This window comes from Artibeus jamaicensis, unplaced genomic scaffold (genome assembly GCF_021234435.1).
Source record: "Artibeus jamaicensis isolate MK-2021 breed Jamaican fruit bat unplaced genomic scaffold, CSHL_Jam_final contig_924, whole genome shotgun sequence".
In the NCBI taxonomy this organism is placed as follows: Eukaryota; Metazoa; Chordata; class Mammalia; order Chiroptera; family Phyllostomidae; genus Artibeus; species Artibeus jamaicensis.
Window position 1 is genome coordinate 1,046,629 of NW_026522015.1, and position 13,651 is coordinate 1,060,279.

Consider the following 13,651-nt stretch of genomic DNA (forward strand, 5'->3'; position numbering starts at 1 on the left):
TTCCATCTCTCAGGCCTAGAGTTCTGAAAAAGGGGAGCCCTCTGTAGTGTGTTTCAGGGGGTCTTGAGAAATGTTCCAAGAGCGCTAAGTCTTAGTGAATGTGGCACAGTAACTGACTGTGTTGTAGCCTTGCAAGGCCAGACAAGTCCATTAGTGATTCGGGCAGCAGGAATAAAATTCATGGAGCTGTTGGAATGCCTGACATGCCTTTATTGAAGTGGAGGGTGGGGCGATCCATGCTGCTGCAAGACACATATTGTGCCAGCAGAGTCACAACTCCCTTATATATAACATGCACACAAAGCCATTATGGTGCGAAGATATTGTATAACAGAGTGTGATTCTGCACATGCAGCCTTCTCACGGCTATGGGAATACTGTATATCTTAGTTGCCCAGACAGCCAGGTGAGGGAGTCTGACCGACTTTCTTTACCCTATAATCCACTCCATCAGGGTTCCTCACCATACAATCTATGCAAGGGTATCTTCTGTGAAGGTCCCTGGTGAGGTCAGAGCCCTGTACCCAGCTGCCCCAGCAGCAGTATAAGTTGCAGCAGCAAAAAACAAATAAGTCCACCCCTATATCAAATGTCCAGTCCAATTCCTGTGCAAGTAAGGCTGCCCATGTGAGCCACACACCCAGAGGGCCCAGTGGGAAAAGCAGCCCATGCATTATTCAGTGCCTCCCAGCAAAGCCCAAGAGCATGTCTCTGACACAGACTCACAGGAGTTCAACCCACTTGGGCCTGTTCCTTGAGGCTTTTATTACTGAGGGGGGCTGGCCCAGTCAACTCAGCAGTCCCAGCTGTGAGCCAACCCTGAGCCATCCCACCTGCAGCAGCCCCTCAATGGCCAGGGCTGGTCACACCACTGCTCTGCCCCAGCATAGATGTCAGGCCAGGTCGTGTTCCACATGGGATGTTCACTGTTCCACTGCTTCTGAAGCCAAGTCCAGTTTGAGACAGAAGCAGGAGAGATGCATCATGGGAGGCCGGCATACATGCTCAGGGGGATTGCGGTGCAGACCCAGAACACGGAGAGGTTAGACACTGAGGCATAGGTATGAACCCAGTCCACTAAGGTGTTACTTTGCACCCTAAGGGTAAAAAGACAAAGCAGTTACAGGCACCAACAATGGCAGATCATGGCCCTCAAGCAAGATACAAGCAAGTTTCTGGTCAGCCAATAAGACTGTGGCTGGCAGAGGGGGCATCCTGGGTGCAAATATCCAAGTACCTAGGGCACTATTTGCAAGTTCCTTTCCACCCCTTGTCCCCAAGGGGCAACAAAATTCATCCGATGCATGTGGGGTCTTTTATTTCTGAGGGCCATGGCTAACCTCCACTCCAGGCCCTCAGGTACAGGCAAGAGAATATTTCCCTGATTTCCCATGCTTAGTTTCAGCAAAGCGTCCTTAGTCTGTACCTGCAACTGAACTGGAGCTGCCGTCTGGTGGAGTCAGGCTTCCACTGAAACTGCCCCCCCCCACTCCTCTCATTTAGAGTCTGGAGAACAGTCCATAAGCAGCAATTACCTCTTTCTCATCTGAATGCTGTGTGGGGTATGCTGCTAGCAGACCAGTAGCCATATCCACACATGTGATAGTATACTTATTGAACTAAGCATGAGTCTGATTATGTCAACCTATACAGTAGTCACCACAGGCCTCTGGGGATGCTCTCACAGGTACACAACACAGGTCTCAAAAGTTTCTTATACCTCTGCTAAGGTGACAGGTAACCCCCAAGTTTTTATAGTAGACCACATGGTCTTCTGCCCAGCATGTAAGAGGCAGCGTTGTTGCCACTGGGCAATGTCTCTTCCTGACGAGCCAGTAGGCACCGTTTCCAGCCAGCACACCTTGGCTATCGTGTCAGCCTCATCATTCCTAGGGGTTCAGTGGGTGCATGCCTGGTCACATGATATACAGTGATTTGTTTCTGGTGGCCTAACTCCCAGAGGTCTTGCCATAAGGTTTGTCTCTGTAATGGCCTGTGTATAACCATTCATTTATTTGCATGTCATGTAGAGATCCACAAGGTTAGCCCTCAGTACACCACCCAACTATTTGTGCAAGTAGTCAGGGGTGGTGCTTCAGTTGCCGTCATGAGCCACAGCATGTGCAGTTCTGCACACTGGCTACTCTGACCTACTTCACTGTTAAGCCGGATTGTGTCTGTTTAACTGCCATCACCCTTAGTGAGGATGGCAACTGAACAGAGGGGTTGCTCAGCAAGGCCCCTCAGAGCCTAAACAGATCCCCACAGGGGACCAGGATATACTCGGGAATGGGGGACACCTGAACAGTATACTCACAGAGGGACAATCGCCCAATACCCAGGAAAAGTCACAGGGCCTTCACCTTTTCTGGGCCCCGCCCATTCCCTGTAGATGGGTTCTTTGGCCCTCCCCCCTATTTAAAATTGTCAAAAGATATTTCCTCCCTCTTCTAGGGAGGTTGACACAACCATATGGTCCTCCAGACACAGAGAGAGCTCTTCTCTGGGCACCCGCCTAGGTTTTTTCTTCAGCGCCCCGCCTCCCGCCCCCCGCCCCAGCCCGGGGCTGCAAGAAACATTGTTTAGCTCGCAACCACACGGGGTCGCTCTTTAACTGTGAGACGTAGTGAGCTTAAAGCACAGTCCTTCCGAGCTGCTGCTGTGTTTCCTCCACTGCCCCACCACTGCCAATTTTGTCGCTCTGGCCACTGCCTACTCCGATGCCACAGCTTCTTCTGTCGTCTGCTCCAATCAGCATGCTCCGAGCAGAGCTTTCCGGGCACCAGTGCTGCTGCCGCTGCTGCCACAGCACTCAACAGAGGCCACAGTCCTCTGGTCCAGTTGCTCTCGGCAACTGTGTTCCACATCTTTGTGGAGGGGGGAAGGGGAAGGGGGTATAGAAGACGTAATTCCCCTCTCCGGAATAGTTCACTACAAATAGGGTGGGGGGATCTCCGCAGCCCTGCAGTTCAGAGGTCTTCCTCCAGGGTGCAGATTTGAGCCTTCAAGGCTTTTTTCTGCTTTTGTGTTCAGGTAACTTCACCGGGTCGCAAAGTGCAGCAGAGCTGAGAGAAACACCCAGACCACGGCCGCCCAGGCGCTTGGTTTTTCTAGGGTCCCCCCACCACCCATGGGGCCTTCTCTACTGTGTCAGTTGTGCCACTAACCTCAGGTTAGTTCTAGGGAGGAGCCCATGCTGCCAGGAGAGTCACCACTGGATACCACATACTGGCGACCAACCACCCTTCCAGACCACCCCCGCGGGGACCTACTGCTTCTCCATACCATACTGAGAGGAAGCCTGCCCACGGGCCATTTGTGTTGCAGCTGCCAAGGCTGGACAGGTTCGCTAGGGATTCGGACAGTCAGAAGAAAATTCCTGGAGCCCTTGGAATGACTGACAGACCTTTATCCAAGGGTGGGGCATACATGGTGCTGAAATCTGTGTGCCATGATCTCAAGGAGTCTCAAATTCTTTATTTACTAAATACTCACAAAGCTGGCAGAGTACCAAGCTATTGTATAACACAGTGTGATTCTGTGAATGTGGGCTATGCTCAAGGATATGGCAATACTGCTTCCTTTAGTTGTCCAGGCACCTGGGGGAGGGAGCCTGACTGACTCCATTTACTCCACATTGACACTTCGCAAGAACTTGACAAACATTTAATAAATAAGTGAGCATGTGGACTTGGAGCACATTCTTCAAACAGCTGAATTACCCAACTGATGGTTGGATGGATATTGACCCACATCACACCCCACTCCAGCACCCACTGGGAAAAACAAGAAAAAAATTAGGAACGGTGACATTGAGGGAACAATCAGAGGGGTAGGAAAATAAAGAAAATCAACATGTTGGAATCTTAGATTTTGGAGAATTTGGTGGCATCATCAAAGGACACTAAATCACTTTCTGTCACTGGTAGGATTTTGGTGAGCAGAGCACGAAGACACAGAGTTGAATGATATGTGTTGACGGGGGGAGGGTAGAAGGGCATCAGCCACGAGGCATTACAGTGCGTCCGGAATGTTTGTCCAGAGCTAACTCCAGGGGAGGCTTATTCAGCCCCAGGACTCTGGCCCGGCATAGAAGGATGGGACAGGCTGAGTCCTGGACCTGAGATCATAGGAGACTGGGGGTTAACTGGATTTTTGGAAATCAAGAGGAAGTTTAGATATTCTCTGAAAGAACTTCAAGACCTTCCTCTCAATTTTCATAGACTTAAGGGTTGTTTCTCAGTTACTTTATAAACTAAAAAAGCCAACATGTGCTGCCATTAAGCAGTTTTAGGCAGGAGAGCTGAGTCACAAACTATTTAGATGGACTATCCAGCTAATTTCAGCATTATTTATTTGGGTTTTATGAACAATTTATCTCACTCCTGCTGTGTGCCGAGCAGTGTTGCCTGTGAACAGCCAGCTTTCACCCAGCCTGGTGCTGCATGATGGGAGTATCATGAAGTTGGTCTGAGACAGGCAGGGTCAAGGATGACCAGAACCACTTGGCTCTCCAGTCTCTAAGTTTGTTAAGAGAACTTTGGTCATCATCTTCTCCATGCCGCTGTCAAATGTCCAATTCAACAGATCTGAGTCCTAGGAAGAGGCTACATCACACTGGGAAGATAGGAGCTACACCACCACACACAGAAACTGTGACTGCTCATCTCCACAATCTGTCACAGAATGTTTGTGAGGTTTTTACTTGGATTTCAATTAAAGTCCAGAAGGCAGCTTGGGCCACCTTGGAAACAGTGGTGGAGTTTTGAGGACTTCCAGCCAAGATGGAGGTGTCAGTAGATACACTGTGCCTCCTAACACAACCAAAAGAAGTACAATAACAAATTTAAAAACAAAAACAACTAGAGCCACCAGAAAGTAGAACTCTCTGGGAGTCCGAAACCAAGGAGTTAAAGAAACATTCATCCATACTGGTACAAGAGGTGCAGATGGGCATCTGGAGCAGGGAGGACCCACAGCAAAGCAGCAGCTGGAGAACGTGGGTAAGTGAGGTGGCAACCAGTGGACTAAGCAGTCCTACATTTGCATGTGGATAAATTGGGAAGAAAAACTGGGGAGAAAGACAGACTGCAGAACCCAGGATTCCAGCTAGGGGAAAAAAAGCTTCAAAACCTCTGAATGAGAAAACCTGTGGAGAAACTCCCAGACTCACAGGAGAGTTCACTGGAGAGACCCACAGGGTCCTAGAATGTACACAAACCCACCCACCCAGGAAGCAGCACTAAAAGGGCCCGATTTTATTTTGGGTAATAGGGAAAGTGACTGAAAGCCAGCTGAGAGCTGAGCAAGTGGCATTGCTTCCTCCTAGACCCCTCTCCCACATACAAAGCCATGTAGGTTGCCCCATCCTGGAGAATACCTAAGGCTCTGCCCCACATTAGGTAACAGACACACCTAGAAAAAAATACGGCCCAAATGAAAGAACATATCAAAACTCTATAAAAAGTACAACTAAGTGATGAAGAAATAGCCAACCTATCAGATATGCAGTTCAAAACACTGGCAATCAGCATGCTCACAGAACTGGTTGAGTATGGTCTGAAAATAGTGGAAAAAGTGAAGGCTTTGCAAAGTGAAACAAAGGAAAATGTACAGGGAACCAACAGTGAAGGGAAGGAAACCAGGACTCAGATCAACGGTTTGGAGCAGAAGGAAGAAATAAACATTCAACTGGAACAGAATGAAGAAAGAAGAACTCAAAAAAAAATGAGGAGATGCTTAGAAACCTCCAGGATAACTTAAAACATTCCAACATCCAAATCATAGGGGTGCCAGAATAAGAACTGTTTCCCTAGGTTTCTTGTTTATTAACTGTTTTTTTTACTAGAACAGTTGAAAATTGCAAAGTCATTGTAAGTGTAGCATGTCATGCGTTTTGCTCATTGCCCTTGCATACACTATGACTAGGAGAGGAAACACTGACAGTAATGAGAACAGAGACAGCAGGGAAGATGGACAGGCCTTATCCTTCCAATGAGCTTCTGTCATGATGAGGGGATGAACAGATGCCAAAAGGGTTGAGTGAAGACCTTTCCACCCCTAAACCATGTTATTTACCAAAAATATCAGTGATGTGGAACAACCTGAAGAAATTCTAGACATGCTTGAGGACATACATTCTGAATATTGAGGATAAAAATAGTTAAAAATGGATTTGTTCATTTCCTGGTGGTCTAGTACCTGCTATGCTTCAGGTGGTTAAAATGCTGGCACACATTGTCCCAATATTCCTGGAATCTGTCCCTACAGCACAGATTCATAGTTTATTAATAAAACATATTTTCATTGAAAGACTTTCAAAGTACCTCCTTTTGCTAAGAGGGTTTTAAATATAAAATATTAACATCATTTGACTGTGATTAACCTTGCATAGAAGCTACCAAAATAGTGACCTCATTCCCAACATCTGAATTTCATCTCTTCCAGGACTCCTGATAGTTCAGGGTGCTTCAGAGAGAGTGGCACCTATGCCTGCTGGTCTCTCTGGTAGTCAGTTGAATCTGAAGTAGGTAAGAACATTTGATTATCATTTGTGTTTTTGGCCATTATTCAAAAGCTCAGCCCACTCTTTCTCTCTCTCTCCTTCTTTACCTCTTCTTCTCAAAACACTTACCAAATATTTAATGTACCAGGCATTTCAGATATGAAAATAACTGAGAAATGGTCTTGATATGAGGTCAGTGGTGACAGAGATATAAAAATAAATGGAATAGAGTGTCAGAGACACTGAGTCTTGTGGTATGCATCTCAGAGGACAGGTAGACAAAGACTTGATGTGCTCTTACCTGACCCCCCTTAAACTGACCCTCCTTCAGGTTTTTCCATGTCTGAGAATTTCCCAAGTCAGAAACCAGAGCCTCATTGGTAACTCCACCCATTTTTCACTCATATCTTATTATTAACCAAACTTTTTTGATCCTCTTTATTTCTGCCTCCTTTGTCCCATTCAGGTGGAGTCACTTAATGTCTTTTTTCCTTTTTGTTTAATTTATTGGGGTGACCTGGTTAACAAAATCATACAAGTCTCAAGTGCACAATTCCACAAACATCTGCTGTACACTGTGCTGTGTGTCACCACCCCAAGTCCAGTCTCCTTCCACCATCATTTATCCTCCTGTACCTTCCTCCATCTCCACCCACCCCACACTCTGGCAATCACCATACTGTTGCCTATGCCCATGAGTTCTGTTTTGTTCTTTTCTTGCTCAATCCCTCCACCTTCCCACCCAGCTCCACAACTCCTACTGCCACAGTGGTCAGCCTGCTCTCTGCCTATGGCTCCATCTCTATTTTGCTTATGTTTCATTTTGTTCATTCAGTTCCACATATGAGTGCGATCATGCGTTTACCATTTAGTTTAATTGCATTTTGAACTTCAGTTCAGCCTTTCTTGCTTCAGTTTCTGCAACAGCCTGTCTCCCTACCTTCATTGCCTTCTCACAAGCAGCTGCCAGAGTGCAGTGTTAAAAATAAATAACAATTGCATTGTTCTAAGTGGTCCTCATCACCACCCTGACGTCAGGTCTCATTTCCCTATTTCAGAGATGAGCATATTGAGGGAAGAGAGACGAAGTAATTTGTCCCACCTCACACAAGAATAAGAGATGGAGTTAGGATTTGAACCCTCGCTCTAGTGCAAGAGTCTCCCCTCATAGCTGATAAATATACAGCTTTTTTAACATCAATAAAAATAAAAATTGATCACATAATGGCCCTGCCCAAAAGCCTTCAGTAGCATCAAGGATTTAAAAAGTCACGAATCCTTAGCCTGGCAGAACACACTTGTGTGACCACACTTACCCATTGTCCAGCCTCTCCATTTGTCACTTCCCTTGTGTTCTCTTAGTTTTTCTGAAAATGCTGTGTGCCAAATCCCTCTCAAGCCATTGTGCATCTTACTTTTCTCTGTTCTTAGCACTGCATCTCTGGAATCCTGGTCTCCTCTCACAAGTTCAGAAGGATTCTCCCCATCTCCCACCTACGCCCCTGGCTCCTGGCAGTGGTGGGAAGTGCATCCTCTCCCTTTGCCTGGTCTTTGGAGCCTGTCCCACAACCCTGTCAGTCTTCCTGGGTTGTATGCACTGTCTTCAGTACTAATTTCTCAGCACTAATGTATTTTCTTAATTATTTCTGAATTACTAATTAAGATAACATGAGAAATACCTCTCATTCTCAACAAGCAATCCATTGTCTTCCTGCTGGTGACTTTTACCACCACTTAATGGTGGAGATATTACTGTTTCATTCCTCATAGTAAACAAGAACAAAAAATACTTTCACTGTGTTCCCCTGGGGAGTTGCTAAGACAAAATGCAGATTAGTAGTGGCCAGAAGAGTGTTCAGAATGGCTTTCTTTATTGTATTATATTGTGTATAATATTGCGTTGTATTATTTTTTGTCCGAATGCTCAATTTAAGAAACAATTAAAAGGAAAAATTATTATTGTAAAAATGTGTCTAGAAAAGATTTTATTCTTTTTTTAAAAGATTTTATTTATTTATCTTTAGAGGGGAAGGGAAGGAGAGAAAGAGAAAAATATCAATGCATTGTTGCCTCTCATGAGTCCCCTGCTGGAAACTAGTGTGCAACCCAGGCATGTACCCTGGGAATCAAACCGTGATCGTGTGGTTTGCAGGCCCGTGCTCAATCCACTGAGCTACACTAGCCAGGGCAAAAAGATTTTATTCTTAATTCTCATAGGCCAGTGGCTACATATAAAACTGTCTTTCAGCAGCAGATGTTCAAGCTTCTCTGTCCTGATACAGCTCTGATTGGGCCCTACACGTAAGAGGGCACCTGGGGCCTGCTTCCTTTTTCCTCTCTTGCTTCCTTAAGCACCTAGTACAGTGCCTGGCACACAGTAAACATCTATGAAAATGAAAATAAGGGAGAAAGCTATCACAGTTCAAGATACTAGCTAACCCTTCTTTTTTAAATATAGCTTTAATGAGATGTAATTTACATACCATGAAGGTCATCTACTGAAAATGAGCAACTGTATGATTTTTATCAGTTATAGTTTTCCACCAGCATTACAATAGATTTTTAGAGCAATTTTATCATATTAAAACATACACTGAGTTGCAGTGAATCCCACTCCTACATCCAGTCCTAAGTAAACCACTGATCTCCTTTCCGTCTTGAAATTTTGATCCTTTAGGCAGCTAACAAAAACATAACCATACAATCTGTCATTTTTTACATGTGGCTTCTTTTACTTTGCATAAAGTTTTTGAGGGTCATCATGTTGTAGCGTGCATCAGTAGCTTGTTCCTCTGTATGGCTAAATACTGTTCCATTATGTGGATATACATCATTTTGTTTTCAAAAGTTGCTGGACATTTGGATTGTTTCCAGTTTCTGGCTATTTTGAGTAATCTTGCTGTGAACATTTATGTACTTGTCTTTGTGGGGACATATTTTTTCCTTAGATTCTCAGGAGAGGATTTGCTGAGTCATGAGTAACATACTCTAACTTTTTAAATAATTGTACTTCATTCTTCAAAATAGCTAAACCATTTTACCTATACTCACCAACACTTGGTATTGGCTGCTGTTTTGATTAGAGACACTCCAGCAGGTGTCAAGAGGCATCTCCTTGGGATTTTAATTTGCATGTCCATTTGACTAATGAGCACTGTTTTTGTGCTTATTGAGTTGAAAGAGTTATTTGTGCACTCTAGATAAAGGTCCATTATCAAGCATGGTATGAAAATATTTTCTTCCATCTCCCATCTTTTCATTTTCTTTTTTTCTTCTCTACACATTTTTTTCATTTTTTAAAAATATATTTTATTGATTATGCCATTACAGTTGTTCTCTTCCCCCCTTCATTCCCCTCCACCCTGCACACCCCTCCCCCACCATTCCCCCCCTTTAGTTTATGACCACGTGTCTCAAGTTCTTTAGATTCTATATTTCCCCTACTATATTTCCCCTCCCCCTATCTATTTTCTACCTACCATCTATGCTACTTATTTTCTGTACATTCTCTCCCCTTCTCCTTCTCACACTCCCCTTTTGCTAACCCTCCATGTGATCTTCATTTCTGTGGTTCTGCTCCTGATGTAGCTTTCCTCTTAGTTTGCGTTCGTTTTAGGTGTGGTTGTTAATAACTGTGAGTTCGCTGTCCTTTCACTGTTCATCCTATTTTCTTCTTTTCTTAGATAAGTCCCTTTAACATTTCATATAATAAAGGCTTGATGATGATGAGCTCCTTGAATTTGATCTTATCTGAGAAGCACTTTATCTGTCCTTCCATTCTAAATGAAAGCTTTGCTGGATAGAGCAATCTTGGATGTATGTCTTTGGATTTCATGACTTGGAATACTTCTTTCCAGCCCCTTCTTGCCTGTAAGGTCTCTTTTGAGAAATCAGCTGACAGTCTGATGGGGACTCCTTTGTAGGTGACTGTCCCCTCATCTCTCGCTGCTTCTAGATTTCTCTCCTTCATTTTAATCTTGGCTAATGCAATTATGATGTGCCTTGGTGTGTTCCTTCTTGGGTCCAACTTCTTTGGGACTCTCTGAGCTTCCTGGATTTCCTGGAAGTCTTTCCTTTGCCAGATTGGGGAAATTCTCCTTTATTATATGTTCAAATAAGTTTTCCACTCATGGTTGTTCTCCTTCCCCTTCTGGTACCCCTATAATTCAGATGTTGGAATGTTTAAAGATGTCCTGAAGGTTCCTAAGCCTCTCCTCATTTTTTTGAATTCTTGTTTCGTCATCCTTTCCTGTTTGGTCATTTTTTTCTTTATTCTGGTCCACTCTTTTGACTTGAGTCCCAGTTTCCTTTCCATTACTATTGGTTTCCTGTGTATTTCCATTCATTTCAATTAGTTTAGCCTTCATATGTTCCTCTAATTTGTGACTAAAATCAACCAGTTCTGTGAGCATCCTGATCACCAGTGTTTTGAACTGTGCATCTGAAAGTTTGGCTATTTCTTCATTGCTTAGATTTATTGGCTCTGGGGCTCTGAGTTTTTCTTGAGCCATGTTTTGATCTGTTTGTGCCTGTTAGGTGTGAGGAGAGGAGCCTTAGTTGTTCACCAGGGCAGGGCCACCCAGGTTGCTGGGTTGTGATGCTGTATGTGGGGGCAGGGTCAGAGAGGGACAATAGCAGTCCCTTCTGCCACTTCCTGCCACTGGGGACTGCGTGGTCTGTCTCACTGTTTGCTCCTTCACTGGTTTATCTGCACGCAAATGTGTGACCATGGTTGCCCTCAGTGAGTCCACCGCCTTGTGCCCACAGTGGGTCCACCTGCTACTCCACACCTGGGATCTGCCTACAGCTGCCAGGGTGCCTGGAGCATGCACCCAGGTCAGTCCAGTGGATCTTTCCTGCCCGACCCCACTCTGCTGCTGACTCTGCCCCCCTTACTGGTTTGGCTGAAGTGTTCCTTGTTGTCAGACTTCTGTATAGTTCAATTTTCTGTGGTTTGGCTGCGTTTTTGTTGCTAAAACTTTGTTGTTTTTAAACTTGTTTGTACGAGGAGGCACAGTGCTTCCACCTATGCCTCCATCTTGACAGAAATCCCTCATTTTCTTCATAAAGACTTTTGAAGTACAACTTTTTAATTTTGAAAGTGTTCAGTTTATGAAAATGTATTATTTTCTGGATAATGTGCTTCAGGTTATATCTAAGAACTTTACCTGACCAGTATCATGAAAATTTTCTGTGGCATTTTCTTCTAGAAGTTTTTATACAGATTTTCCATTTAAGTTTTTGGATCATTTTAAAGTAATTTTTGTATATGGATGTACACAAAATTTTATTGCCTTTGAATATCTAGTTGTCACAGCATCATTTGTTGAAAAGACTAAACTTTCCCCATGAAATTGACTCAGCTCATTTGTCGAAAGCCAGTTGACCTGACATTTAAGGGTTTATTTATTTCTTGACTCAATCCTCTTTGACCTGCATGCTCTCTTTGCACTACTACCACACTGGCATCATTACTGTTATTTATTTTTATATAAGCTTTGAAATCAGATGCTATAAGGCCTTGTTGAGCGGCCTGCACTACTGTCCCCAGAAATGTCACTGGTGTAAGTAACCAACCCATTCACATCCTCCTCAGCATGTGGCAACATCAGCTTGTGCATCCAAGTCAGACTTTGGGTGACAGTCCCCCACCCACCACTTACACAGGGTGACCATAACAGTCTTCCAACTTTAGTCTTTTCCAAAATTATTTAGGCTATTGTAGGTATTTTTTGTTTTCATGTAAATTTAATGTTATTTGCTAATTTTTGGCCACAAATCCTGCTGCATTGTATTTATAGATCAATGTGGGTTGGATGGGATCATGGAAACATTGAATCTGCTAATCCATGAACATGGACTCTACATTTATTTAGATATCCTTCAGTTTTTCTTTGCATTGTTTTTTAGTTTTCCACATACATGTTTTGTTCTTTTGTTAAATTAATTACTAATTATTTTAATCATATTTGTTTTATTTTTAATGCAAATGTTTTCTTACTTTAATATTCAGATTTTTCCTTGCTAGTGTCTAGAAATGCAATTGGTATTTTGTATACTGAACTTGTATCTTGTGCACTTGGTAAACCTGCTTATCAGGTCTAGTTTTGGTTTGTGTGTATATGGATTCCATGAAAATTTCTACATACAGGATCAGGTCATGTATACATGAAGACTGTTTTACCTTTTGTTTTTCAATTATCTGGAAAGGTTTAATTTTGTTTTTCTCTGGTTGCAGTGTCTCGAGCCTTCAATACAATGTTGAATAGAAGTGGCAGGAGCAGAAGCCATCATCTTGTTCCTGGTCCTTGAGGAAAAGCACTCAGTCTTTCAGCATAAAGTATGGGACAGCTGTAGGTGCCCTTTATGAGGCTGAGGAAGTTCCATTTTATTCCTAGTGTGTTGAAAGTTTTTATAATGAATGAGCATTGGACTTTACAAATGCTTTTAATGCCTCTGTTGAGAGAATCATGTGGTTTTTTTCTTATATCCAATTAATATTGTATTTTACATTAATTAATTTTTATATGTTAAACCAACTGTTTACTTTGGGGATAAATGGCAGTTGGTCGTGTTATATAATCTATTATGTGTGTTTGTGGTTTTGATTTGCTAATACTTTTGTAGGACTTTTGCACCTAGTGGTCTGTATTTTTCATATTGTATGTTTGGCTTTGATAGCAGAGTAATGTCCTCATTAAACTCTTTGTGAAGTGTTCCCAACTCTTCTGTTTTCTGAATGAATCTTTCTTCTGAAGGATCAACATTATTCCTTTTTTATTTTTAGTTTGTTTTTTAATTTTATTTATTTGTTTTAGAGAAGGGAGGGGAGAGAGAAAAGGAGGGAGAGAAACATCAATGAGTGGCTGCCTCTTGCATGCCCCCAAGAGGGGACCTTGCCACAACCCAGGCATGTGCCCTGGACTGGTAATCAAACTGACAACACTTTGATTCACAGCCCAGCACACAATCACTGAGACACACCAGCCAGGGCCATTATTCCTTCTCTAAACTTTTGATAGTTTCTCCAATGAAACCATCTAAGTCAGTAATTTTCTTTGTGAGAAGATTTTTAATTACTGTTTAAATTTCCTTTACATACATATATATTCAGATTATTTGTTTATTTGTGAGTCCATTTTGGTA

The 13,651-nt window shown here is 43.3% G+C and overlaps 1 long non-coding RNA gene across 2 annotated transcripts in view; it reads left to right on the plus strand.

Moving 5' to 3' along the window:
• Positions 1 to 13,118, plus strand: part of LOC119054792 (uncharacterized) — a 30,043-nt gene extending 16,925 nt beyond the window's left edge. Inside the window, exons 3-4 of one of the 2 annotated variants that reach the window (XR_005083571.2) lie at positions 6,448 to 6,530; positions 12,744 to 13,118. This is a non-coding gene — a long non-coding RNA (uncharacterized LOC119054792). The remainder of the gene's footprint in view (positions 1 to 6,447; positions 6,531 to 12,743) is intronic. The other variant, XR_005083576.2, reaches the window with a different exon arrangement.
• The last annotated feature ends 533 nt before the right edge of the window (positions 13,119 to 13,651 follow it).